At 40.7% G+C, this 25,422-nt stretch overlaps 1 long non-coding RNA gene across 1 annotated transcript in view; it reads left to right on the top strand.

Moving 5' to 3' along the window:
• Positions 1 to 24,679, top strand: part of LOC140633203 (uncharacterized) — a 30,981-nt gene extending 6,302 nt beyond the window's left edge. Inside the window, exon 3 of the long non-coding RNA XR_012030834.1 lies at positions 24,460 to 24,679. This is a non-coding gene — a long non-coding RNA (uncharacterized lncRNA). The remainder of the gene's footprint in view (positions 1 to 24,459) is intronic.
• The last annotated feature ends 743 nt before the right edge of the window (positions 24,680 to 25,422 follow it).

The raw sequence follows: 25,422 nt of genomic DNA, 5'->3' as shown, positions 1-25,422 counted from the left end.
TTCTGAGAGACTATGGATGATTCCTGTAACTATTCCATAACAATGTTCTGCTATAAAGGTGAATGGAACAATATTTATAAATAGAACTGAACATTGTGGTGGGGGGCAATCTATGCCACAGCACCTGTTGTCTGCTGTGCTATCTTTGGGTTATCTAAGAGGATATTGGTGGGAAATGACAAGGAGAGCTATGGAACTACTGAAACATTATTATTTATTTAGATTTTTCTAAATTAACAAGCACACCTTTCAGGCTGAGGTAATAGTTATTGCTAGCTTTCATAAAGTGCTTCCTAGAGTAAGATCAAGTTGAAATAATAACACACAGTATTGCAATTTATAGTAATATGCAAACGTCAAAATAGACTTAGAAAATTTGAGAAATGAATATAATCCATTCTTTATCTTTAGTATACTGTTTTTTGCCCAGAAAAAAAAAATGACTTTGAGCCTTGTCCAAAGTGTCCCAGACATTTATCAGATGTGTTCATCTGATAATGCCCAGTATTATTAAGTAATACCCTGCTGATCTCAGGCAATTATGCAGAGAACTATGGACTTCAACTATGGATGGAATCTAAGCTTTTCACTAAAGTCACTTTTGAAATTAGTTACCAAAACGCTAAAAAAAAAAAAAAAAAAAAGAATGATTCAGCAATGAAAGTTTGTTTTTTGTTTTGTTTTGTTTTGTTTTGTTTTTTAGAACATCACTTTGATAGATTTCTGAAGCTTAGATTTTTCTTCATTTTAGTTTTGGTGGTTGTTACTTCCCATTTTTCTGATACCTATATCTTTTTTAGGTGGTTTATTTTTATTTTATTTTAATTCCAGTGTAGTTTGCATACAGTCATATTGTTTCAAGTGTACAATATAGTGATTCAACATTTCCATACATCACCCAGTGCTCATCAAGATAAGTGTACTCTTAAGCCCCTTCACCTATTTCACCCATCCCCCACCCACCTCCCCTCTGGTAACCATCTGTTTGTTCTCTATAGGTAAGAATCTGTTTTTTGTTTTGTATCCCACCCCCCCCCCCTTTGTTCTCTGTTTTGTTTCTTAAATCCCACATCTGAGTGAAATCACATGGTATTTGTCTTTCTCTGATTTATTTTGCTTAGCTTTATACTCTGTAGCTCCAGCCATGTAGCTGTCCAGTTTTCCCAACACCATTTGTTGCAGAGACTATCTTTTTGCCATTGCATATGCTTGCCCCCTTTATCAAAGACTAATTGACTATATAATTGTGAGTTTATTTCTGGGTTTTCTATCTTGTTCCATTGACCTCTGTGTCTATTTTTGTGCCAGTACTGTACCGTTTTGATGACTATTATGATGGCTTCATAATAGAACTTGAAGTTCAGAATTGTAACACCTCCAGTTTCATTTTTCTTTTTCTAGATTGCTTTGGTTATTTGGGGCCTTTTGTGGTTCCATACAAATTTTAGGATTATTTGTTCTAGTTTTGTGGAAAATGCTGTTGGTATTTTAATAGGGGTTGCATTAAATGTGTAGCTTGCTTTGGGTAGTATAGACATTTTATTTTATTTTATTTTTAATTTTATTTATTTATTTATTTATTTATGATAGTCACAGAGAGAGAGAGAGAGAGAGAGAGAGAGGCAGAGACACAGGCAGAGGGAGAAGCAGGCTCCATGCACCGGGAGCCCGACGTGGGATTCGATCCCGGGTCTCCAGGATCGCGCCCTGGGCCAAAGGCAGGCGCCAAACCGCTGCGCCACCCAGGGATCCCAGTATAGACATTTTAACAAATTTTTCTTCCAATCCATGAGCATGGAATGCCTTTCCTTTCTTTCTTTCTTTTTTTTTTTTTTTTCTTTTTGGAATGCCTTTCCATTTCTTTGTGACTTCAATTTCTTTCATCAGGGTTTTCTAGTACCTAGATCTTAAAAATTACTATATGGTAAGTATTTTATTAAGTGAAGAAATACTGCTCTGCATCTTAAAATTGTGGTTTCTGTCTCAAAGCTGCTGATTGGAATGTGCCTGTTCTTTCACAAACTTGAAATGCAGTTTCAGAATAACTCTTCTGTTCCAATACTAATGCCATGTGGAAAGTGAGGCATTTATGGAAACCATTCAAACCAAAGAAGTATACTCTTGTTTGGGTTACCCCAGCTGGGCAGTGCTTTGGTTCTGAACTGATTCCCCTTGTAGTAAGTTGAGTTAAAGAGGGCAAAGCAATATGGGATATAAGGAAATTAGCCTAGGGCTCTCTTAGAGTTTAACCTTCAGCAATCCTATGAAACTTACTTTGGTCTAAGCCAGATATTTTTTAAAAGATTTTATTTACTTATTCAAGAGAGACAGAGAGAGAGAGAGAGAGATGCAGAGACATAGGCAGAGGGAGAAGCAGGCTCCACGCAGGGAGCCCGATGCAGGACTTGATCCTGTGACTCCAGGATCACGCCCTGAGCCAAAGGTAGGCGCTAAACCACTGAGCATCCCAGGGATCCCCTAAGCCAGATATTTTCAACTGCAGATCTTTTTAAAAAATTACATTTCCACTTCATGGCTACCATGTTTTGAAATATCTGGACTACACAATACGTAGTATTATTGTCCAGAACCTCTGTAGCCTTTACTCAGATATGCGGCACCCATTTTGTTCAATTTTTATCAGTGGCATTGGGAAGCCCAAACAGATTTCTGGTACTACCTTAGGAACTCAGAAACCCAGCATGGCATGAAACTCACAAGGACGATGAATCAGAACTTTTGGATCTACATCCCTGCCAACCTGGCTCTCACTCCCCCCCGCCCCCCATCACTGCTGTCCTGGAATTGATGGCTGTTTTAATTGCCTCCTATTCATGCCATTGGTGAAGGAGGGATTACCATCCTAGGGTTTTGGGGAAGGCCAAATACACATCTGACACTGGACAGATGAGACTGAGAGCAAGTTATTAGTCATTCATACAGATGACCAGAGAGGAGGACACCACATACAGGGTCAGTCTGCACTTGGGAACAGAATGAACTTGTTAGGGGCAAACTTGTTTGTAGTTTCAAGAGGGCAGGGTGCCCCTGGTTCCTCTGGGAGGAGGTTTTTGGCTTGTTTGAATTTCGAGGGCTGGGATGGGAACTGAAACCCATTACTCAGGGATAAACAGGAGTGGCACCTGATCGGTTTGATAGGGAGGGTTGTTTGGCCGGGGCACTTTTTCCTCTGGAGTAGGGTAGGAAGGAGAACTTGCATTTAGGCCATTTATGATTTTGCAGTTTTCCTTAGATGTCAAGACATAAATAAGATTGGGTCTTACTTTTAGGCCTTATGCCACAATAGTAAAGTCAGGACATTATTTCTAGATCACTATCTATAATATCCTCTTATAACTGGGAGAAAAAAAAGAGTGAGGCAAAGGATGCACACTTTTCTAGTTAATACTTCCAATTAGTCACATAGCAAATGTTTACTGAATATTTCTGTGTGCCAGAACTAGACCAGGCATGTGACTAATAGTGGAATGGATCACAATCCCTATACCGAAAGAGGTAAATGGAACAGAAATGGAGAATATAAGCAGATGGTCACCATACAGAGTGATGGACACAGGAACAAAGATTTGTGCATGTGCTGTGAGAGCACAGGGGTGGAAGCAGTTCATCCAGGCTAGACAGAGTGGAAGGCTCCAGAAGGCCTAGAGCTGGCCTTAAAGAATGAGTAGGAGTTGGCCAATCAGAGAAGGGAGAGATGTGAGTACCACATGAGAGGGATCAGCATGATCATGGATGGAAATGATCACAAAGTGTCAAAATAAAATAAAAACAGGGAAGCAAACCATAAGAGACTCTTGACAATAGAGAACAAACAGGGTTGCTGGAGGAGGGGGCGGTGGTGGGGTGGGGTGGGATGTGCTAAATAGGTGATGGACATTAAGGAGAGAATTTGTGATGAGCATTGAGTTTTATACATAAGTGGTGAGTCACTAAATTCTACTCCTGAAACTAATGCTGCATTATATGTTAACTAACTTGAATTTAAGTAAAACCTTGGAAGGAAAAAATAATAAAAATTTTTTTAAATGATGAGAAAAAAAATGTTGGGTAGTCCACCGAGGGTTAGGGATGGGGGATCACATGTGGTTAGCATACGAACAGGGGTGGGGATTCACACTGTGTCAGAGACAGCAGCCTGGGATAGTCAGGAACATTATACCAGGAAGGCTGTCCTGGGAGCTTTCTGCTTCAATCACTCTCCACTCCATTCATCAGTTCTTTCTTCCCTAGCATCTTCTCATATTGGCAGAATCAGACTCTGCTCTGATATTAATGGGGTGGTGCGAAGGAGGCAGCAGGAGGAAATGAGAGAGATGAGAGGAGATGAAAACAGTGTGCTAAGGGGGCTGAGGAAATGATAAGAATAAACTTCACTCACCTGACCCTCAAAGCCAGCCTCGAAATATGTGTGTAAAATATTACACCCATGACTGAAATTGCCAAAAGCCCCAGACACAGGCCAGTCTGCTGGGCACTGCCCAGAGTTGTCATGAGGGCTCAGATCCCCTGACCTCTTATCTCCTCTTATTCCTTCTCTGCTGCTCTTGGAATCTTCTCCATATACTGCTCCTTTTCCCCTTGGGCAAGACCATCAACTCTGTAAAAGCCACCAATTTCTCTAGACACTGAGAAGGAAGGAGCCAACAGCTGGTTTTCCTGAAGTAGAAATGGGGGAGAGTGAGTTAAAGATGTTTTTTTTTTTTTTTTTTTTTTTTTTTTTTTTTTTTGAGTTAAAGATGTTTTATGTAGTTCAGCAACACAGCTATCAGTGTTCCTACCTTAGACAGGTAGAGCTTTGAGTTGTACTTATTTTCTCATACAATTTTCTGCCTTCACCCATGCTGATCTCTTAGAGTAGAAATTGCCTCCTCTTCCTCTTTTCCTATGTTCTCATCTGGAAAACCCCTACTCAACTTTCAAAACCCAGTTCAAAAGGCACCTCCTCAAAAACTAGCTCCCTGGGTGAGCTAGTTGCTACCTCTTTGGGGTTTCCTTAGCAGATATTTTACACTTTTTAAAAACACTGAACACATTGATTAAAATTCTGTTTGCATGCATTTCCTTCACTCTTATCTAAATTCCTGAGGCATCTTTGTTTACGTGGCAGCCAGCAAGAGTGGACACATAGCAGGTATTTAGTAACACTTGAATGAATAAAGGGGGACAAAAGCCAAAGAAAACACTTAAAAAATCATACGTATGGATCAAGCTTCCAACTACCAATTTACAGAAAATAGAGTACAGAAAAAGATGCTAAATGCCATCCCAGTATACAATCAGCAAAATCCTGAGAGACGAAACTCTAGGACAAGCAACCCAGTTTTTTGAAAAATAAACTTCAAAGTGGGGAGAAGAGAGATGGAGGAGGACCAGTAATTTAAAAGAGACTTAGAAGATTAATCAGTCAATTGCAAAGCATGGATTTTATTTGGATCTTGATTTTTTAAAATATTAAATTATGATATGTATGAGACTTTGGAAATTTGATCATTGACTACATATTTGATGACTTTAAGGGCTGATTACTAATTGTTTTAGATGTGATAATGGTGTTATGTTTGTCTGGAAAGAGAGTAGACTATATTTTTTAAAGATTTTATTTATTCAAAGGAGACACAGGCAAGCAGAGGCATAGGCAGAGGGAGAAGCAGGCTCCCTCCGAGGAGCCCAATGTGGGACTCAATCATAGGACCCCAAGATCATAACCTGAGCCAAAGGCAGATGCTCAACCACTGAGTCACCCAGGCCCCCTACATTACACTTTAGAGATAAGTGCTGAAATGTTTATAGGTAAGATTATGTAATGTTTGGAATTCCCTTCAAAATACTATAGGAGGGAGGAAGTGGATGACAGTGTGAATGGGGCAGGGTTAGCCATGAGGTTGGTGGTTGCTGAAGCTGAGCAGTGGATTCAGAAAGAATTACCATACACATATTTTTATGTATGCTTGAAATTTTTATTGCATTGTTTACAAATAATAGGCAAAAAGTAAAACCTTTTATGTTTCACGTTCACATTTTATGTGAATTTATTTTAAAATACTCTATCATCTATCTATCTATCTATCTATCTATCTATCTATCTATCTATCTATCATCTATTTAGAGAGGGGAGTGCAGAGAGAATCTCAAACGGACTTGGCACTGAGTGTGGAGCAAGAGCCCCATGTGGAGCTCTATCTCCTGACCCTGAGATCATGACATGAGCTGAAATCAAGTCAGATGCTTAACTGAATGAGCCACCCAGGTGCCCCATATGGTACAATAGCTATTTTAATAACAGAATTAAAATGATTGCTCCTCACCTCAATGTGAAAAGTTTTAAAATTTAATGCATGCATATGTGTAGTTTTATTACTTGTTGGTGCCAGAATATTTTTCAAAGGAACATATTTATTTTAAAAAAATAGGGGCAAGGCTCCGGGGTGGCTCAGTCATTTAAGCATCTACCTTCAGCTCAAGTTATGATCTCTGAGTCCCAAGATCCAGACCTGAGTCGGGCTCCCTGCTCACCATGGAATCTGCTTCTCTCTCTTCATCTGCTTGTGTGCTCTCTCTCTCTCTTGCTTGCTCACTCACTCTCTAATAAATAAGTAAAATCTTAAAAGAAAAGGGAGATATGTCAGTGGCTTAGTCAGTTAAGCATCCAACTCTTGGTTTTGGCTCAGGTCCTGTTCTCATGGGTTGTGAGACTGAACCCCATTTTGGGCTCTGTGCTCAGCAGGAATCTGCTTAAGATTCTCTCTTCCTCTCCCTCTACCCCTTCTCCTCCCAAATAATGAAATCTTTTAAAAAATAAAAAATAAAAAACTAAGAAACCAATTAGAAAAGAGTCTTAATATTTAGAAATTCACTCTTTTAGTCAATGTGTAGAAACACATGTTTTTTCAAAGGGATATCTGTAGTGGTAACAGCTGAATCTATCAACTAGTAAGCTCAAGTATTTTAATATTATTACCAGTTGCAGACAGTTTTTAGGTGCCAAGCAAATTTGGGGAAATGTTTTCCAAGCAGAGTCACCAACAACATTTGCAATCAATAGATTCTGAAGTTTGTTCACTTCCACAAAGTCCAAAGTTCCATGAGTTAAACAGTGAGTTTCCAAGGGTGCTTATCACTATGGTTAAACAAGGTGTGGTGATTCCCATATGAGCAGTGCTTTTGAAAAAACATAAACTTCATTTAATCAGTTTGCACAATATTGGTTACTTAGAATATTTTATTATCTGTATCTTCAAATAACATTACCTTAGAGGGTTTTTTAAATGGTAAATATCTTCAAAAATCTAAAGTTACATATCAAAACTCTTATTTTCCTTTGTCAGACTTGCCCAATGTAATCTCAGGATGAAGAATCACTATCCTGCACCCCCAAAACCCAGATATATCTCACCCTGTGATATATGAATACTGAATCAGTTTGTCCTTGGAACTGATGGTTGCTACTAAATGTGTGCATTTAATTGATATAGCAATGTTAGTTATATGCTATATATAGTTTAATTAAACTATATATAGTTTAATTAAAATATTTGTTTTAAATATACCTGAGATTTTTTTTAAAGGTGTGTGTGAGTGTAGCTGCCTGACTTTCCCTGGGCATAAAGCTGTGGCCTTATCCATGGGATCAGCACAGCTTCATCAGAAATGAGGCATCTCATTCAAACTGCTTTATGATCTGACTAGTATGATGGTTAATTTTATGTGTCAACTTGACTGGGTATGAGGTGCCAGATACTTGGTTAAACATTATTTGGGGTGTGTCTATGAGGGTGTTTCTAGATTAGCATTTGAATCTTAGACTGAGTAAAACAAATGGCCTTCCCCACTATGAGTAGGCCTCATGATCCACTGAAGATCTGAATAGAACAAAAAGGAAGGACAAGAAAGAATTTTCTCTCTGATAGACTGACTTTGAGTTGGGAGATTGGTCTTTTCCTGCCTTCAGACTTGGAATCAGACTGGTAGTACACCATTGGGTCTCCTGGGTGGAGAGCCAATTAGTTAATTGTGTGAGCCAGCTGGTTATGACAAATTTACAACCCACCCCCCCTGCCATCTCTTCCTCTCTTTCTATCTCTTTCTCTATTTATATCCTATTGTTGTTTTTTTTGGAGGATCCAGACTAATACAAGTGAGATGTTAAATTATAGCTAATAACATTATCTATTGCTTATTGTATGCCCAATGTCTGCCAGGGGCAGTACTAAATATTTTTACACAAGTTAATCTAATTTAATCTTCAGAGAACCAGTTGAAGACACTAAAGCTCAGGGAGCTATGATTTTGCAGCTAGAAGTTTCAAAAATTAGTCTGTTGAACTCTAAACCCTAGGTGTGTTCCCATAGGTGTTACACCAGGTAAGGAGGGCCAATAGTGTCAGGAAAGTAGATTTGTGTTTAATGAGTTCTTGTGGTAAAAGTTTGTAAGCATTCAGAGTTACTGAGGAGCAGTACCCTAGAGATACAGAGAAAACCATGATGGCAACAGGCCCAGTAATGTAGGACTAGCCCAAGACCCCCCAAGGAAGTCTTAAGCAGAAAGTATTTAGCATTCAAAATACTAAGCCAAAAAATTAACTCACTTTAGGGTGAGAGTCTGAATTTTCAAAGAAAGGAAACTCACTTTTATGGAGGTGGAAAGTGAGTAGGTGAAACCATTGGAAATTTTGCCTCACTGTTTCTAGCACCTGCTCCTCTATGCCTAGATGTGTAGCACCTCCCTGTTTCAGTTCCTCCCTGATCCAGTTTGCTGTGCCCAGTGTGGCTGGCTGCCAGAGACACCCTTCCAAGGCATCAAGGGAATTACTGTAAACTGTGTGAGGGCAGGTCCTGGGTTCCTGATAAGGCTCCAACATGGGAGCCCCTAAGCAAATATTTGTGAACTGTTTCAGGGATTAGAGTGTGTGACATTCATGGGAGCATCCTCAGTAAGAACTAGGTCCCTTTCCATCATCTTCCCTTTTTCTCATTTCTGAAGGAGCTCAGCCAGGAATGTGTGGGGCCTACAGGGACTGTTATGCATTACCAGTCCCCACAGACTGACAGACCTGGCCCAGTGCAAGGACAGGCTTATTGGCCTTCCCCAATATCATCACTCACAAGATTCTTTTTTTCTTTTTTTTAAAAAGCTATTTATTTATCCATGAGAGACACACAGAGAGATGCAGAGATATAGGCAGAGGAGAAGCAGGCTCCCTGAAGAGAGCCTGATACAGGACTCGATCCCAGGACCCCAAGATCATGACCTGAGCCAAAGGCAGATGCTCAACCACTGAGCCACCCAGGTGCCCCTCTTAAAGTGTTTAGTGGGAAAATAGCTAAAATTAGAAAGGAATGTAATATCAAAGGTTGGTGAGAATGTAGAGCAACTGGAATGATCATACTCTGCTGGTAGGAGTATAAAGTAGTCCAATCACTTTGGAAAACTGGGAATATCTACTAAAGCTAAACACATACAAGTCCTATACCTTGAGGCTCAGCAATTCTACTGCTAGGCATAGAGCCCACAAAAAGGTATAGGAATGTACTAGAATCCTCATAGCAGCACTATTCTATTGGCTTTAGACCAGAAGCAATCAAAATGTCTACCAACAGGAGAGTGGATAAAAACATTGTAGCACATTTATACAAGGGGATACTACACAGCAACAACAGGAAACTATAGCTGTATGAGACAGGATACATGGATGTCACATGGTGGGCAAAAAAAGTCAGGAACAAGAGGGTCCACACCATATGATTCCATTTCCGTAAAAATAGGTGTTTATCTTAAAAGAGAACATTTTCTAAAGGTGAAGTAGCCTATGGTGTTAGAAATCAGGATTGGAGTTATGTGGAGGCTGTACTGGGCATGATAGGGCCCTGTGTATTGGGAATGTTCAGCTTCTTCATAAAGCTGTTCCTTACACGGGTTTGTACACTTTGAGAAAATTCATCAAGCTGTGTGCACTTGCGATTGGTATGCTTTTCTGGATGTATGTTACACATAAATACAACTTGCCAAAAAAATGCAGTGAGTGAAACTTCTCTATTAAAGAAAGTCTTTAAAGTCATGAGTTAAAAATAAATAAATAAATAAAGTCATGAGTTAACTCTGACATTGTTTCTTTACTGGGAGAAGTGAACTAAATTCTGAAATCTTGTAGCACTTATGATATACAAATATCATGATGCTTATCTGTGTTATTAGAAATGATTAGTCTCAAATTTTTTTGTAGATAGTAATTGTTGGTTTAGAAAGGAACTCATTTGCTAACATTTTTATAAGCAGCATTTAGTGAGAAGCATGTGAGTTTCAGCTGCCTGAAGCTGCTTTTATAGTTTTACTTCCTTAGAACAAAACTGATTGCCACTTTGTGAAGGAATGGTAAATAGGCCGATTTCTAAAGGCAAGTAACTGATCATTTTTGATCTTTCAGTTTGCTAATAAAATATAACATGGGAAATTTAAAAATTCCTGGCATCAGAGTGAAATTATAATATACAATTTAAAATCACAAGTAAACTGATACCAAATGTGTTCCCTGACACTATAAGCCTCAGGAAGCAAACATACATTTTGACGTTCATACCAATATAACATGCATCACAGGTGCTCAAAGGGATCTGTGAGGAGTATCTGGTATCTGGGTGGCTCAGTCGGTTAAGTGTCTGCCTTCAGCTCAGGTCATGATCCCTGGTTCTGGGATCGAACCCCCCATCAGGCTCCCTGCTCAGCAGGGATCCAGCATTTCCCTCTCCCTCTGCCTGCCGCTCCCCTTGCTTGTGCTCTCTCTGTGTCAAATAAACAAGTAAAAATCTTTAAAAAAAGGGGGGGGGGGTGAGGGATTTGTGACTGTAATGCAATAGGATCAGTAATGCTTTAAATTCAGACTCTAAGCATACACTGTTGCATGCTAAGTGCAAATCAATATGCTAAGTGTTAAGTGAAAATGGCCAAATGCTGTAGTAACTTAAACAGAGTTAGCACTTTAGTCCAGCTCATTTAAATACTGTTCCTTTCCCACCAAGTTGAACCATAAATGTGTTTTCAGAAGCTGATTTCTTTCTTCCCTGCACTTTCTCCTGCACATTCTCCTCCTTGGATATTTTGTGGACTAGATTCCAAGTCAACTTTTTAAAAGGGATCTCCTTTTGCTCAATATTTCCAGAACCCTTAGTATGTTCTTTCTTTGGGGTCTTGTAAAATAGTACTAGCAGGGATAGTAACCACCACAACAATAAAAATAATAGCTAATGTTTACATGATGTTTTCTATGTATGAAGAACTTGAGTTAGTCAGTTTGGGCTGCTCTAACAGAATAAATATCCAGGGGTGCCTGGGTGGCTCAGTTGTTTCAATGTCTGCCTTCAATTCAGGTCACTGCATGTTCTGCTGCCTACTCAGCAGGGAGTCTGCTTCTCCTTTCCCTTTGCCTCTCCCCAGCTTCTGTTAGCTCTCTCTCTCTCTCTTTCTTAAATAAATAAATAAAAACCTTAAAAAAAAAAAGAATAAATACCATCGACTGGGCAGCTTAAACAGATAACATTTATTTGTTACAGTTCTGGAGTCTAGTAAGTCAGGATCCAGGTGCTGACAGATCTGGTATCTGGTGAGGTCCTTTCCTGGTGCGCAGATAGCTGATTTTTTGTTGTATTCTCACATGACAAAGAGCAGAGAGAGAAAACAAACTCTTTTTTTTTTTTTTTTTTTGAGGGCACTAATTCCATTCACAAGAACTCCACCCTCATGACCTAATTATCCCCCCAAATCCCCACCTCCAAATACTATCATACTGGAGGTTAGGATTTCAACATATTGGGGCACCTTGGTAGCTCAGCAGTTGAGCATCTGCCTTTGGCTCAGATTGTGATCCCAGGGTCCCAGAATTGAGTCCCACATCAGGCTCCTCTCGGGGAGCCTACTTCTTTCTCTGCTTATGTCTCAGCCTCTCTCTCTGTTTCTCATGAATATATAAAATATTTTTTAAAAAAGGATTTCAACATATGAACTTTGGGAGGATACAAACATTTGGTCCATACAGAACTGCAGTAGGTATTTTCTATATAGTAAATCATTTAATCCTGCCAACAACTCAGGTAATTATTAAAACTATCATCCTCATTGTTCTGTCTTATAGGGAAGAAAACTGAGGCATAGATTGGTGAGATTTTCCTGAGGCCACGTAGCTAGTAGGGGAGGGTGTCAGGATCCTGGGTCTGGGCAGTGATCCTCAACCTTGATTATACTTTGGATTCACCTGGGAACTTTTAAAACTCTGATGCCTGGTTTTCATCTGAGGTATGCTCCAGCCCCAATTCCAGATTCCAGTTTAATTGGTCAGAGGGGGATCCCTGGGTGGCACAGCGGTTTGGCACCTGCCTTTGGCCCAGGGCGCGATCCTGGAGACCTGGGATCGAATCCCACGTCGGGCTCCCGGTGCATGGAGCCTGCTTCTCCCTCTGCCTATGTCTCTGCCTCTCTCTCTCTCTCTCTCTCTCTCTCTCTGTATGACTATCATAAATAAATAAAAAAATTAAAAAAATATTATAATTGGTCAGAGGTATTTTAAATGTACTTGGGCAATTCTGAATTGCTGCCAGGGTTAGGGCCTCTGGTCTGGGGCCTGGCATCTTAGCATCAATGCAGTCATGAGAAGTTCCTATGACTTTCCCCACTGGGCAAGAAACTGGTTAAAAGGACAGTCAGTGGGAGGAGAAATCTTGTGAATTAAATGATGACAACCGAGGGGCATTTAGCTAGCTATAGGGTTTTAGGCAAATATTCCAGGACTTAGTTTTTTCCTCTGCAAAGCAAAGGGTTGGAATTGAATGATTTCCTGGTTCCTTCCAGTGCTATGAGTCTATGAAATCAATATATTAAGCCCTTGACTATCCATGAGTGGATGATCCATGGAAAATGTTTAATCCAAGGACTAGCTTCCTTCAGTCAACTTTCTTATCAATTGGTGTATGCCCAAGGAAAGCACATCAATTTTATTTTTGGCCTACACAGAACATAATGAGGAAGGAAAGAATCACGTGTGTTTGCATATGTGTACATGTGAAAACCATTCAAAAGATAAATTAAATGATTTGGAGGGATTATCTGCTGTTTTGGATTATCCACATCACTGCCCCCTCCAATAGCGTTGATAATTGAAAGTTGCCCGTACTCTGATTGCTGACAGCTGAAGGATCCATGTTGCCAAGGAAGCTGTGGCTGTATGCCAAGTAACAACCTGATTAATTATCCTTTTCTTTATGCTGTCTCAGCTCTCCATGCTCTTCCCTCCCCAGAGTAGTGTCCAGTTTCAGGAGCATGGAAGAAAACAAGTCCCCTAAATGAACATTCCCTCTGTCCCAAGGCAGAAAATACATTAGAGTGACTTTTCAGATCTCCTCAGGTCCTTTGCTCATGCCCCACTTGTTGATTATCCCAAATACACTGAACCAAAGAGGGTCGGTCTAGTCACCCTGGCTTTCCACAAGAAGGGTTTTGGCAAAAACGCTCTTGCTCCTTTAATCTGATGCATATGGAGGTGGCCCAAAAGAGTATGTCAGAGGCTCCAAGATAAGAACATGCTACCATGGCCGAGAGGCTAAGCCTTATCCTCGGTGGCTTTATGCTGACTGCACCTTAAGGAGTCATTATCTTCAGTGTTTAGCCTGGAGTGCCATTTGGAGTTCTGACAGCATTTTCTAAAAGCAGTTTTAAACAACTGGCTTCCACAAGGTTTTTTTTTTTTTTTTTTTTTTAAGATTTTATTATTTCATGAAAGACACACACAGAGCGAGAGGCAGAGACACAGGCAGAGAGAGAAGTAGGCTCCCCTCAAGGAGCCCAATGTGGGACTCGATTCGACCCCGAAGGCAGACGCTCAACCGCTGAGCCATCCAGGCGTTCCACAACGTATTACATAGGCACTGGGCTTGGGACTGCAGGACACACACATTGATGGTGGGGGCTGTGGCCCCTGCACCGTACCTGCTGAAGGAATGGCAGCAATGGAAAAAAGCCCATTCAGGTTTCTCCACATGCATTTCTCCTTGGCCTGGGCTAAGAGCAGGACTGAGTAATTTGTGGCAATTTGTGGACTCCAGAGGCTTTCCTTGTCCATGACCCAATCAGCGCTGTCAGCAAAGAGAGGCTCCCAGTCCCTAAGAGGCCAGATCCAGGGTTTTACGGGTTGGGCCACCAGAAGCCAGCTCTGCACTGGTCTGTGGGGCTTTCAGTGCTGGGGTTCCAGGGCTGGCCTCTAGGGTGCATCAACTTAATGGTGGGAAACAACCCCAAGCACAGGATGGTTCTACTCACCACCAGAACCATTCTCAGTCCACGGGCTTGCTTTTCACGTAATAGGCAGACCTCAGGCTTCTGTGCCATCTGAGGCCTGGCTTTGGCTCAGTGGTGGTAATTATTTCATGGAGAACCCGTCCAGTTTTACATACTTTTCAAACAAATCTTTTTAAGAGCAGGGTCCTACCCTGGAGGCAGCTGGAAGGGGAGAAAGTTCCACTTAGAACTTGAGCTTTGAAGTGGATTCACCAGCTATCTTGCTCTGAGCGTTTCATGAATACAGCTGTAAATTGATTTGGGAGTTTGTCCTAATAGGCTGGAAAACACAGCTTTCCTGTGTGTGGGGTTGTTCAATGAAGCCACTATTTTAAATCATTGGTCTATATGTCAATTATGTCTCAATTTTTAAAAATGGTCAAAATAGTAAAAAATGGTAATAAAATAGTAATAGTAATGATAGATAAAACCATCGGAGTTTCCCACAGAGCTCCCCTCCCATGAGATCTTTTCAGACACATCCAGTGGTCAAAAAAAGATGTTCCTATTAACAGAAAAGGAAAGTTCTTAGATACTTGGACACTGGTTTAGGCATAGATTTGTGCCCAAACCACATAAACAGATTCCTCTCGTATCTCAGCCATATGAATATTTGATTTCACTATCTGTACATGTCTAAAGATAGAGTTTATTAACTTGTCTTAATATCTTTCTTCCAAAGCAGAATTTAGCCTTTAAAAAACATTGTTTTTTAAACAATAATATAGCTTTAAAAAGACCTTTAGAAAAAAAAAAAAAGACCTTTAGCCTAGTCTAAAATTGTTTTGCTGGTCTGTGCATTCCACAGATATACTGGGATGTAAGATACCAAACTTGTTCTCTTTATCTACTCACTAAATTACTTTATGACCCTACCTATCACTCTAAGAATACTTGTTGAAAAACACAGAGACCTATTAAGTTTTCCTAGACATCAAAGGAATGTAAGCTGAAACTAGAAGATCGTGATTTTTTACCCATCAAGCAAACAGTCACATTAGCAAGGAAATTAAGGGGACGTTGGCACATATTGCTGGTGTGACATCTAGGAACATAACCTGACACAGAATTACTTTTAAATAAGAGGAAATGCTTTATGCACAGAGTTACTCAGCACTACTCCAATTTATAATAATAATAAAAATGTTGAAAAAATCTAACTACCTAATTACCAAGGAATGGTTGAATGGCTACTTTGCATTTTAAAATGACTCTAATGAAAAACATTGAAAATGTTTATGATATACAGCTTAGGTGAAAAAAGCAGGCTATATAACACAGGGTATGGCCAACCACACCTATGTTTGTTTTTTAAACAAAACAACCTAAGTATAAAATGTGTTTATGGAGATAATCCTCCTCCTCCTCCTCAGACAAAAGCCTGAAATTTAAGGCAATTCTCAACTAGGCCCAGCACCCCCTCAGGCCCCACACGTGGTAAGACCAGCCTGCTCTCCAACGTGTCCTGCCTCCAAGCCTTTGCACCTTCTGCTCTTTTGCCCAGAAATGCTTCTCCCTTCCCCCATCTTATTGCACCCTAAGTCCTCCTTGACCAGTGTTTTCTGCACTGGATAGCTAATCAGTTAAGGTCTTGAATTCTCTAATTTTTCATTTTCTTTCTTTCTTTCTTTCTTTCTTTCTTTCTTTCTTTCTTTCTTTCTTTCTTTCTTTCTTTATCTGGGGCAAAGATGAAATCTCCTAGGAAGCATATAATTATTTTAGCATGTTTATGAGACATACTCTGAAATGGATTTTGTGAACAAACGAAAGAGGTATGAATATCCAGATCCCTTGCTACAGGTCCCAGGGGACGTTGGCAATCAGTGCTTCATGATCTAGCCAGAAGTGGAATAAAGTCATAGTCAAAAAGTCTTAATTCATGTTACATAACAAACTAATGCTGTGACTTAGATGTGAGGTCACTGGCTCTGCTATTCTTCTGTCTTGTGAGAGGAAAAGTCTGGAAATGATGCAGCTGCCTCATGAGCCTGCCCTTGGGACACTGTCCGCCTGTCTCCCCAGCTTCTGCCCTGGACTTGGTGTCCTGAGTTTATCCCCAAACTGGACCCTGGCTCCCATTAAACAGACAAACCCAAGTTTGGTGGGAAGCAAAGTGCAGCTAGGATCTTTCAGATAGTCAAGATAATATAATGAAAATAAAAAAGCTGTTTGTAATTAGAATATTCCACAATTAGAGACCTAAAGGTCAGGAGCTGGGGCAGGAGGCCTGGGAGTGACTAAAGAATGTCCCTCAATATTATTTCTGAGAATACAAAATCAATTTACACTTAATACATTTTAAAATAATCAACCCACCTGTATTAGTTGATATTACTAATGAGAGCTGAAATTGAATCTTAATGTGGTTCATGAACATATTCAGCAGAGGTTTTATTATTTCTAAAAATGCTTCTTGTAATCACAGTGCTTTATCGTTGAAAATGCCAGGTTTTGTGATACAAATATATTAGATTCATAATTAAAATGCTGTTGTCTATTAATGCTACCACAGCATTTTCCCCAAGCAGACACTTAAAGAAACAAATCTTTCAAGGATGAGTGAGCTCCTTTTTTAGGAGATTCCTCCCTACACATGCTTTATTTATTAATATGATCAATTCAGAGAACAATAAACTATAAGAATGAGTGTTAATGAGGCCGAAGAGCACAAACTGGAAATACTCATCACCTTGCCCAAGCTGTGAAATAGTCCCTCCAGGCTACCCCTCTCTTCTGTGGGTTTAAAGTGGTATGGATTCTGAGGCCTCATTAAGCAATGTGGTCGGAGTCATCACCAGAAAAATATAAAGATAGAATGAAAGTTCTTTAAAAGTATGATCAAAATAGCTTATTGGATGCCTTACTCTACGGTTTAGGGAGGGCAGAGGAGTCCAGTCCAAGTTTCTCTACCCTTTACCTGATAGGTGCTCAGAAAATTAAGCATTTTTGAGTATGATGCTCTTGAAAAGCAACAGTACATTTCCCTCATGAAGCTAAGCATGGCTTTTGGGTTTTATGGAAACCAGGCCCTTTAAGGCTCATAATATCCTTACATTTTTGTATAACCTGTTTTGCCCTCCTTTGGTTTAATTTTCATGAAAATTTGTTATTGGTAAAACAGAATTGAGTAAGGCAGAGGCAGCCAGGCTTTAACCACCAAGAACTCTTCCTATTACCTCCCATCATAGAAAAAAGAAATGATCATTTTAAAAAAAGATTTTATTTATTTATTCATGACACACACAAAGAGAGAGAGAGAGAAAGAGAGAGAGAGAGCGAGAAAGAGGCAGAGACACAGGTAGAGGGAGAAGTAGGCTCCATGCAAGGAGCCCGATGTGGGACTCGATCCCGGGACTCTGGGATCACGCCCTGGGCTGAAGGCAGGCACTAAACCGCTGAGCCACCCAGGGATCCCCAAGAAATGATCATTTTTTGGTTTTCTGCTTTTTAAGTTCAGAGCATCTGATCAGCAGGAGGGACAAAGTACTGCCTCATGTCGCCGATGTACTTCTTGCCTCTTGCCATGACTCACGGCATTTTAATCAGACATGGGTACTTTTATAGCATGCCCATAGATGACTCTTGTTAGACTTTATGAAATATTTATTTTATTATTTTTTTTTAATTTTTAATTTTGATTTTGTTTATTCATGAGAGAGACACACAGAGAGCGGCAGAGACATAGGCAGAGAGAGAAGCAGGCTCCATTCAGGGAGCCCGATGTGGGATTCAATCCCAGGACTCCAGGATCACACCCTGGGCTGAAGGCAGATGCTCAACCCTTGAGCCACCCAGGTGTCCCTTTATGAAATATTTAAAATAGTCTAGGGATGCCTGGCTGGCTCAGTTGGTAGAGCATGTGACTCTTGATCTTGGATTGTGAATTGGAGCCACATGTTGGGTGTCGCGTTTACTTAAAAAAGTCTCAGGACTCCTTCACTGGCATGAAGACTCTTGACAGGCCAAGGCTTGCTGTGTTGAGCAGAGCAGAATCTGGAGAGGAGGGGAGGCTGGAGCAGCTGTTGTCCATGCTCTGGGGGCTGAGGATGCTACACACTCCCCATGAAAGATGGGGACTCTCCTGGTGCTGATCCAGGGGTAGGATGAGTTTTTCAAGAGGTGGGAAGGAAACAAGAGAGGTGCTCCAGGGGACACAAAGGTTAACAATAACAACGCTGAGATAGATATATTTCTGATCTTTCCAAAAAGCTTAAAAATGATAAAAAGAAAACCCCAAGGACAGAAGTGTGCCCTTCGTACAAGCAATAGACATGTGCTTAAAGATGGGAAGGACTATTTCTTTTTTTTTCATTTTATTTATTTATTCATGAGAGACACAGAGAGAGGCAGAGACACAGGCAGAGGGAGAAGCAAGCTCCCTGTAGGGAGCCCAGTTCAGGACTCGATCCCAGCACCCTGGGATCAGGACCTGCACTGAAGGCAGATGCCAGACATTGTGTTAAGCACTTCGCGGTTTCCATACAATAGCTTAGTGTGGATCAAGCAGATTGCCCTCTTGCCTTGTCTCCCACTGACTCCTGGCCGAATGGGCAAATGCCACCGTGAAGGGGACTGGTGGCAGAAGTACAGCAACACTGATAAGTGTAGTAACGTCCATGGGAACACGTTTACCAAGATCAGGCACTAGGATTAGCCTTTTACATGAATCAGTTAATCTAATCTTGAAGACACTCTAATTACAGAGGTACTATTATGATCGTTCCCATTTTATAGCTGGGAAAACTGAGACTCAGTGACTTGCCCTTGGCCACAAAGTTAGAAGAGTAGTTGAGTCTCAAATCCCAAGTGTGTCTGACTTCAGAGCTCTTGCTTATAATAATTAGACTGGGTAAATGGGAAAGGGAAAAATGAAGAGCTGCCTTCACTAAAGCTTCCATGGAACACAGGAAGCAGAAAAAGGCAGTCCTAGTAGCTGTGGAGGTGGAGGCATACTCATACTTAGCATGGAGTCTCAGTTAGTCCTGTAGGCCCTCCTTCTCCCACTCCTGGCCATCCATGACAGCCTGCCCTGAGCTGGCCCAGGGGAGAAGGAACATTGCTCAATAGTCTCGGAAACCAAGAAAGACCGCTTGCACCTCTCCAACTGTCCCTTCTTCCTCAAACCTTGGAAGTGTCTGGGAGGAATCTGGGAATCTGAGGGTAGGGCTGGAGCTCCTACCAAGTGAGTCACACCAAGTTCTGAGAAATATGAGATGGTGCCTATTGATTGGACACCTTTTTTACTTCTAAACTGGTAGTCCTGGGAATATGACTGACATTTACAGCATATAAATAGTCTGTGTGTTTGATGGATGGGTTTGGCATCTTTTATGTAGCTATTTTCTGAGTTGGAGTTTAAGCTGCTTTAATGGGAAGACTTTACCTGTTTCTTCATGCAGGATTTTGCAATGGTTGCATGAATTTCAACATCTGTTTTTTATGATGTTGCAAATATTGCTAAGAGTGAGGGATCTTCTTCACAAAGCTCTTTAATTCCAAAGGACCCTTTTCTTAACAAATCCTTGGCATATGTTTCTTAGAAATGAAGATGTTCTACAGCTATTTTTATATATTTTTAAATTTTAAAAAAGATTTTATTTATTTACTCATGAGAGACACAGAGAAAGAGGCAGAGACATAGGCAGAGGGAGAAGCAGGCTCCCGGTGGGAAGCCCGATGTGGGACTCCACCCCATGACTTTGGGATCACAACCTGAGCCGAAGGCAGATGCTCAACCACTGAGCCACCGAGGTGCCCCTCCATTGCTAGTTTTAAATCTTTGGGTTAATAAGTATGATTACAGTGTATTAGTGTTTTTGTCTCATACTGGCGCATCTCAGACTTAGTAGGTTTGAACCCCATCTAGACCATTATCTGTCATTTGACTGGCCATTGAGTAGATTGCCTTACAATCTGATCTGATTGTTATAGACTACCAGAGAAACCAGAGGAAACCACAAGTTAGGTGGTTCTTAACAGGTTTCATTGTGTCACTGCTCTAGGACTTACCGTGGCTCCCCATTGCCCTTTGGGTTCCCTGAGACTTTGTCCTACACTTTTATTCCTCTCCCTCATGCATGCAGGTTCCTTCCTGTGTGTGCTGCATTTCATGCCTCAGCCCCTGTATGCTCTGGGGCCTCTACCCCATGGGGAGCCCGTGAGGAGAAATGTGCTTCACTCTCCATAGCCAGCATGCTGTGGCAACTAAATGGAGACATGCTCAATCAATTTGTAATTAACATACCATTCAATGGCCTGACGGGCATCACGTATTCTGAAAGCCAAAGACAGGATTTGGAATGACCATTTTCAAGGGTGAAAAGAAAAAGAAAAAAAGCTTTAAATAAGGACTGTTTACATTTGTCAGTATTTCTACCTGGGGGGAAAAAAATCAACCAGAACAGAAGCAGCCTCGTGAAAAACAGCCTGTTCAAAACCACTGAGATATATTAAAATACACACCAGCACAGACGTTCTGTCACTTTAAAAATGTTTTGAATCCCTGATGCCAAGCAGGATGCTGGGGGCTTCTTGCAGCCAGCACCAAGTGTTGGGAAAACATAAAAAAACAAAAAACAAAAAAAACCTCTCTCCCTGTTGGCTCAGCCAAAATAAACATTTCATTACTCCCATAATAAAGGCAACTTCTTGATTGAGTAGATGAAATCCCAGGTAGCTAGCTTCCCAGGTTGTACCGCCGTGTAGGCAATTTTCAGAGACACCTCACATTCGTGTGAAGAATAAAGTATTGAATTCAATTGGCTGGAGGGAGCTTGAAGGAGAAAGACTGCACTGAGGGTTAGTGTACTCACTATCAGGGAATGCGATGCACGATTAAACCCAAGAACTAGCGTGCAGTGCACTGGGTGCTTACTGATGATGCCCAGATGCTTAGAATTAAACTAATTGCTGAAAATGTGAGAGGACTATGTCCAGGGGACATGCTAAAAAAAAAAAAAACAACACCTCAGGCTGGTTTGTAGAATTCTTTAAAAAGAAGGAAGAAGGGAGGAAGGGAGAGAAAGGGAATGAGAGAGTAAGGGAGAAAGAGGAAAGAAGGGGGGACAGGAAAAAGGAATGACGGCGCCCCACTTCACTCGAGTAGCAATTACTCACACATTCCTCAGATTTTATCCTGTTTCATCCTCATCAGAACCTTGGGATCTTTTTTTTTTTTTTTTTTTTTTTTTTTTAAGCAAACAAACAGATGAACACACAGATTGAATGACTTGCTCAGGATGATCTGGCAAACAGGTGAAGGAGTGGGGACCGCAACCACCGATCCCTAATGATCAAAGCCGAGAGGGCCTAGTGTGTATTGCAGAATGAACCTACATGCCTCTGTCCTGGGGTCCCTCTGCTTTCAGGTTGCTCCTTAAGCCCCCTCTGGGGTGTTTAGAGGAGATCTTTCTGAAGGCATAGACATGGACTTAATGATGCCCAGAGATCCTTGACCACATCACGGTTTACTTATGATTCTAAAAACACATGGTGAACCTCTCTGGAAACGGTCCTCTGTGCAGGAAGTTGGGATTGAGCTCCGTTTCTTGTCCTTGACCATTTGTCATTCCCAAATTTGGGAAAGAGCATAAAAGAAAAGAAACAGATGTTTGCTGATGGTCTCTCTTCCTAGGGAGATCTCACTGCTTGACAACCAGGGGCCCTTCCCCAGGCTCTGCAGACCCCATGGGAAGCCCAGTCATAGGGAGAGAGCTCGCTCTGAATATAGGTGACTTCTTCCAGGGGTCTGTAGCAGAGGCTCCCCATCCCCCAATCTTTTGGGCTCCAAACTCAGTTGGCATCTACACCTTTCAGTCCTTTAAGGTAAGCAAAGGATGGAGGCTCTTTGAGGGTGTGGGATGGCTGGGAAGGATCTTTGAGGTGGGTTTCTCTCTCTGATACTCAGATCATCTCCTGAAGGAAACCTGCTGCCATTTTTGACTCTGCAATTATTTAATATGGTGACGAGTTGCCGTAGCAACATGATTTCTGCATCAGGTTGACATAAATTCATGCTTGCCTGGTTTGAAAAGAAAAATTGGACATTCGATCTCCATCAGAGAATATATACATAGAAACAGAGAGTAGCTACGAATCCTGACCTTACTATTATTTTTTAACTTTCATGTACAGATTCAAACATACACAGAAATAAAGACGAATCTAACTAAGCTTCACATGCCTATTGCAGCTTCAACAATGATCAACATATGGCTCATCGTGCTTCATTTCTATACTCCCTCCTTCTTAAGCCCCCACCCACTATAATATTTTTACATAAATCCCAGCTACCACATAATTTCATCCACAAATATTTCAGTGTGACACTCTGAAAGATAAGGATGCTATTTTTAACAAATGATTCTCACATGAATAATAAATAAAAGAACAAAGGAAGATTTCAGAGTATAAATTCTGCCTTTCTCCTAAACCAAATTATTTAAACTGTATTCCCTTTCATTAATATCTCTACTTCAGACACTATATTTTGGCTTAAAAATATAATAGAACTATGGGGACGCCTGGGTGGCTCAGTTGGTTAAGTGGCAGACTCTTGATCTCGGCTCAGGTCATGGTCTTGGGGTCCTGGGATCGAGCTCCATGTTGGGCTCCCTGCTCAGCAGGGAGTCTGCCTCTCTGCTTCTCTCTTCCTCTGTCCCTCCCCACACAGGAGCACACATGCATTCTTATATATATAGAAAATAAATAAATAAATCTTTAAAAATATATAGGGAAAACAGAACTATGTAGCAGGTGAAATTCCAAGTATTTTACATGGCTTATCTCATTTAATCCTCACCCCAACCCTCTGAGATAGATACTAATGTCCCATTTTACAGATGAGGAAGATGAGGTTAGTAACTGGGCCAATATCAAATTCTTAGAATGCGTAAATGAGCAAATACATTGTTGGTTCCTAATCAAGTCTAATCTGACCATAGAAACGACTGTGTATTAAGTTTACAATTTGCAGCTTGTCAAGAAGTGCCTGCTTTCCTGTGCTTTACTTTTTTGTACCTACTCTTAAGACTGGACATTAAAACCTTCTTGAGCAGAAACAGATCACTATATACAGCATGCTAGGTGATGTAAGGCTTATCCTCAAGACAACCACCTATCTTTATCCCCTTAAGTATGTTTTCTATACATTCTGTGAAATCCTGAGCACTCCGCTTCAATGGAAGCTATCTGAGAGGCGGTGCCATGAGGTATCCACCATGCTGGATGATGTTGTCCAACTGCTCATTGGCTGTGTGATGGAGGGCAAGTAGCTGTTCTTTAGCTCCTGGTGTGAACTCTTGCCCCATCAAGACCTTGCCACATTGTATTGCAATTATCTCTATATTGGTCTGGTTTCCTTAGAGGCTCCTTGAGGCCAGGAGCCAATCGGCCATATGTTGGTTTGGCTGTTTGTTCTTTTTCTGTATCTGAGCATTGATAGTGGTAGATAGTAAGTCGAGTTTTTCTAGCTATTTTAATTCTCTGAGTTCTTCTTATTTTTCTTTCAAATCAAGGAAATAACAATGTATCTGGCAGTAATTAAACTTCAGAATAAATCAAAGCAGCTCCATAATTCAGAGAAAACAGAGATTTTTAAATCAAAGAGGCCACTATGTCTGCCTACATTGACATCATTCAATGTACCATTTTCTGATACCTTTATAGACCATAGTCTTTGGAGTTTATTAGGGGAAAAATCAACAACATAGGATCTGAAGTTTAACATTTAAGATTTTAATATTTAAGATTCTAAAGCTGAATTGTCATTACTAATGGTTATTTCAGATATGTGAGAGGTAGGCAAATATGCAGTACAGGAATTGAAAAGATACAATTAAAGTCAATATGAATTGAATGTTCATGTCTTTCCAAGTTATCCCAAAATACTTTCTTCATGTTTAATAATACAGGAAGAAGATCATCCAAATATTCTGAGACCATTCTGGTTGTTAATATTTGCCATATTGTTCCCACATGTATTTTCCAGATCATATGCCAGACTTTGGTTTAGAAAATATAATTACCATACACAGTTAGCTATTAACAGTATTAAACTTGTGCATGGTGTGACACTTGTCCTTCTTTACACAAGCTTGTACTTCTTTCTGTATTTTATTCCAGGTGACTACAAATACTGGAAGTGTCTCATCTGATGTCTGCTGGGATTATACTGAAAATGAATTTTTTAAGAACGCAACTGCGTAGTTAATGCAGTTCAAGCTGTTTCCTGAGAAACAGAAATAACCCTAGGCCAGCACTACGTCAAAAAAATCAGAATTATGGTCATGTGTTCTGCCCTTTCTGCCTAACATAAAAATATAGAAAACAATTTAACATTTAACATACATGTTACTCATCACCTATTTTCTGCATTTTTTTTTATCAAGGAATAGTCTATACATGGTATTTTTAATACTGAAAGGTATGTGCGTTAGCACAGCTCATCATGAAGGGATCTGAAATTCCAGTTCTGCTAACTGATGTCTCTGCTGCCATTAAGAAATTGCTTAATTTGGTGTGGGTCACTTTAACCTGTCAAAAATGGGATAATATATGAGTGCTTCCCAATGGGCAAAGGTGGTGAAGCATTACTATAGTAAATGCTTAGGAATACAGACACGTGTCTATGTAGCAATTCAGTATTCAACAAATATTTCATAAATATTTACTCCTTGCCTAAAGAATAACCAGGGATGTGATTCCAGGTTTGGGGGCCTTCACTTCCTACTCTCATACCCCTTGATTCACTCTGGAGTTCTTTCTTAATTCAAGGGAAAAATCCAGACAACTAAAGATGCATACACAAAAAAGTACGGGATCAGCAGAAGTCACAGTGATGGCCTCATGAGTGGGCAGGAGGGGAAGCTCATCTGCTCCCTGCTCACGGGTCTGTAGGATGTATTGGTGCCAAAAAGCTTGAGAACAAAATGCAACACTCTCCTTGGATCCCCTACACCCTCAGGGTGCTCTCCCGAGCTCATCCCATGCTGGAGAGGCTCTGGCTCTCAACTCAGACCAGCAGCTTTCCCACTGAGCACAACCTCCCACCAGCCTTTGGTCCCAGACCTCCTCTCGGCTGGAAGA

Source organism: Canis lupus, chromosome 5 (assembly GCF_048164855.1).
Source record: "Canis lupus baileyi chromosome 5, mCanLup2.hap1, whole genome shotgun sequence".
NCBI classification, from domain to species: domain Eukaryota; kingdom Metazoa; phylum Chordata; class Mammalia; order Carnivora; family Canidae; genus Canis; species Canis lupus.
The sequence above is the reverse complement of the archived record's forward strand: the minus strand, read 5'-3'. Positions and strand labels throughout refer to the sequence as shown.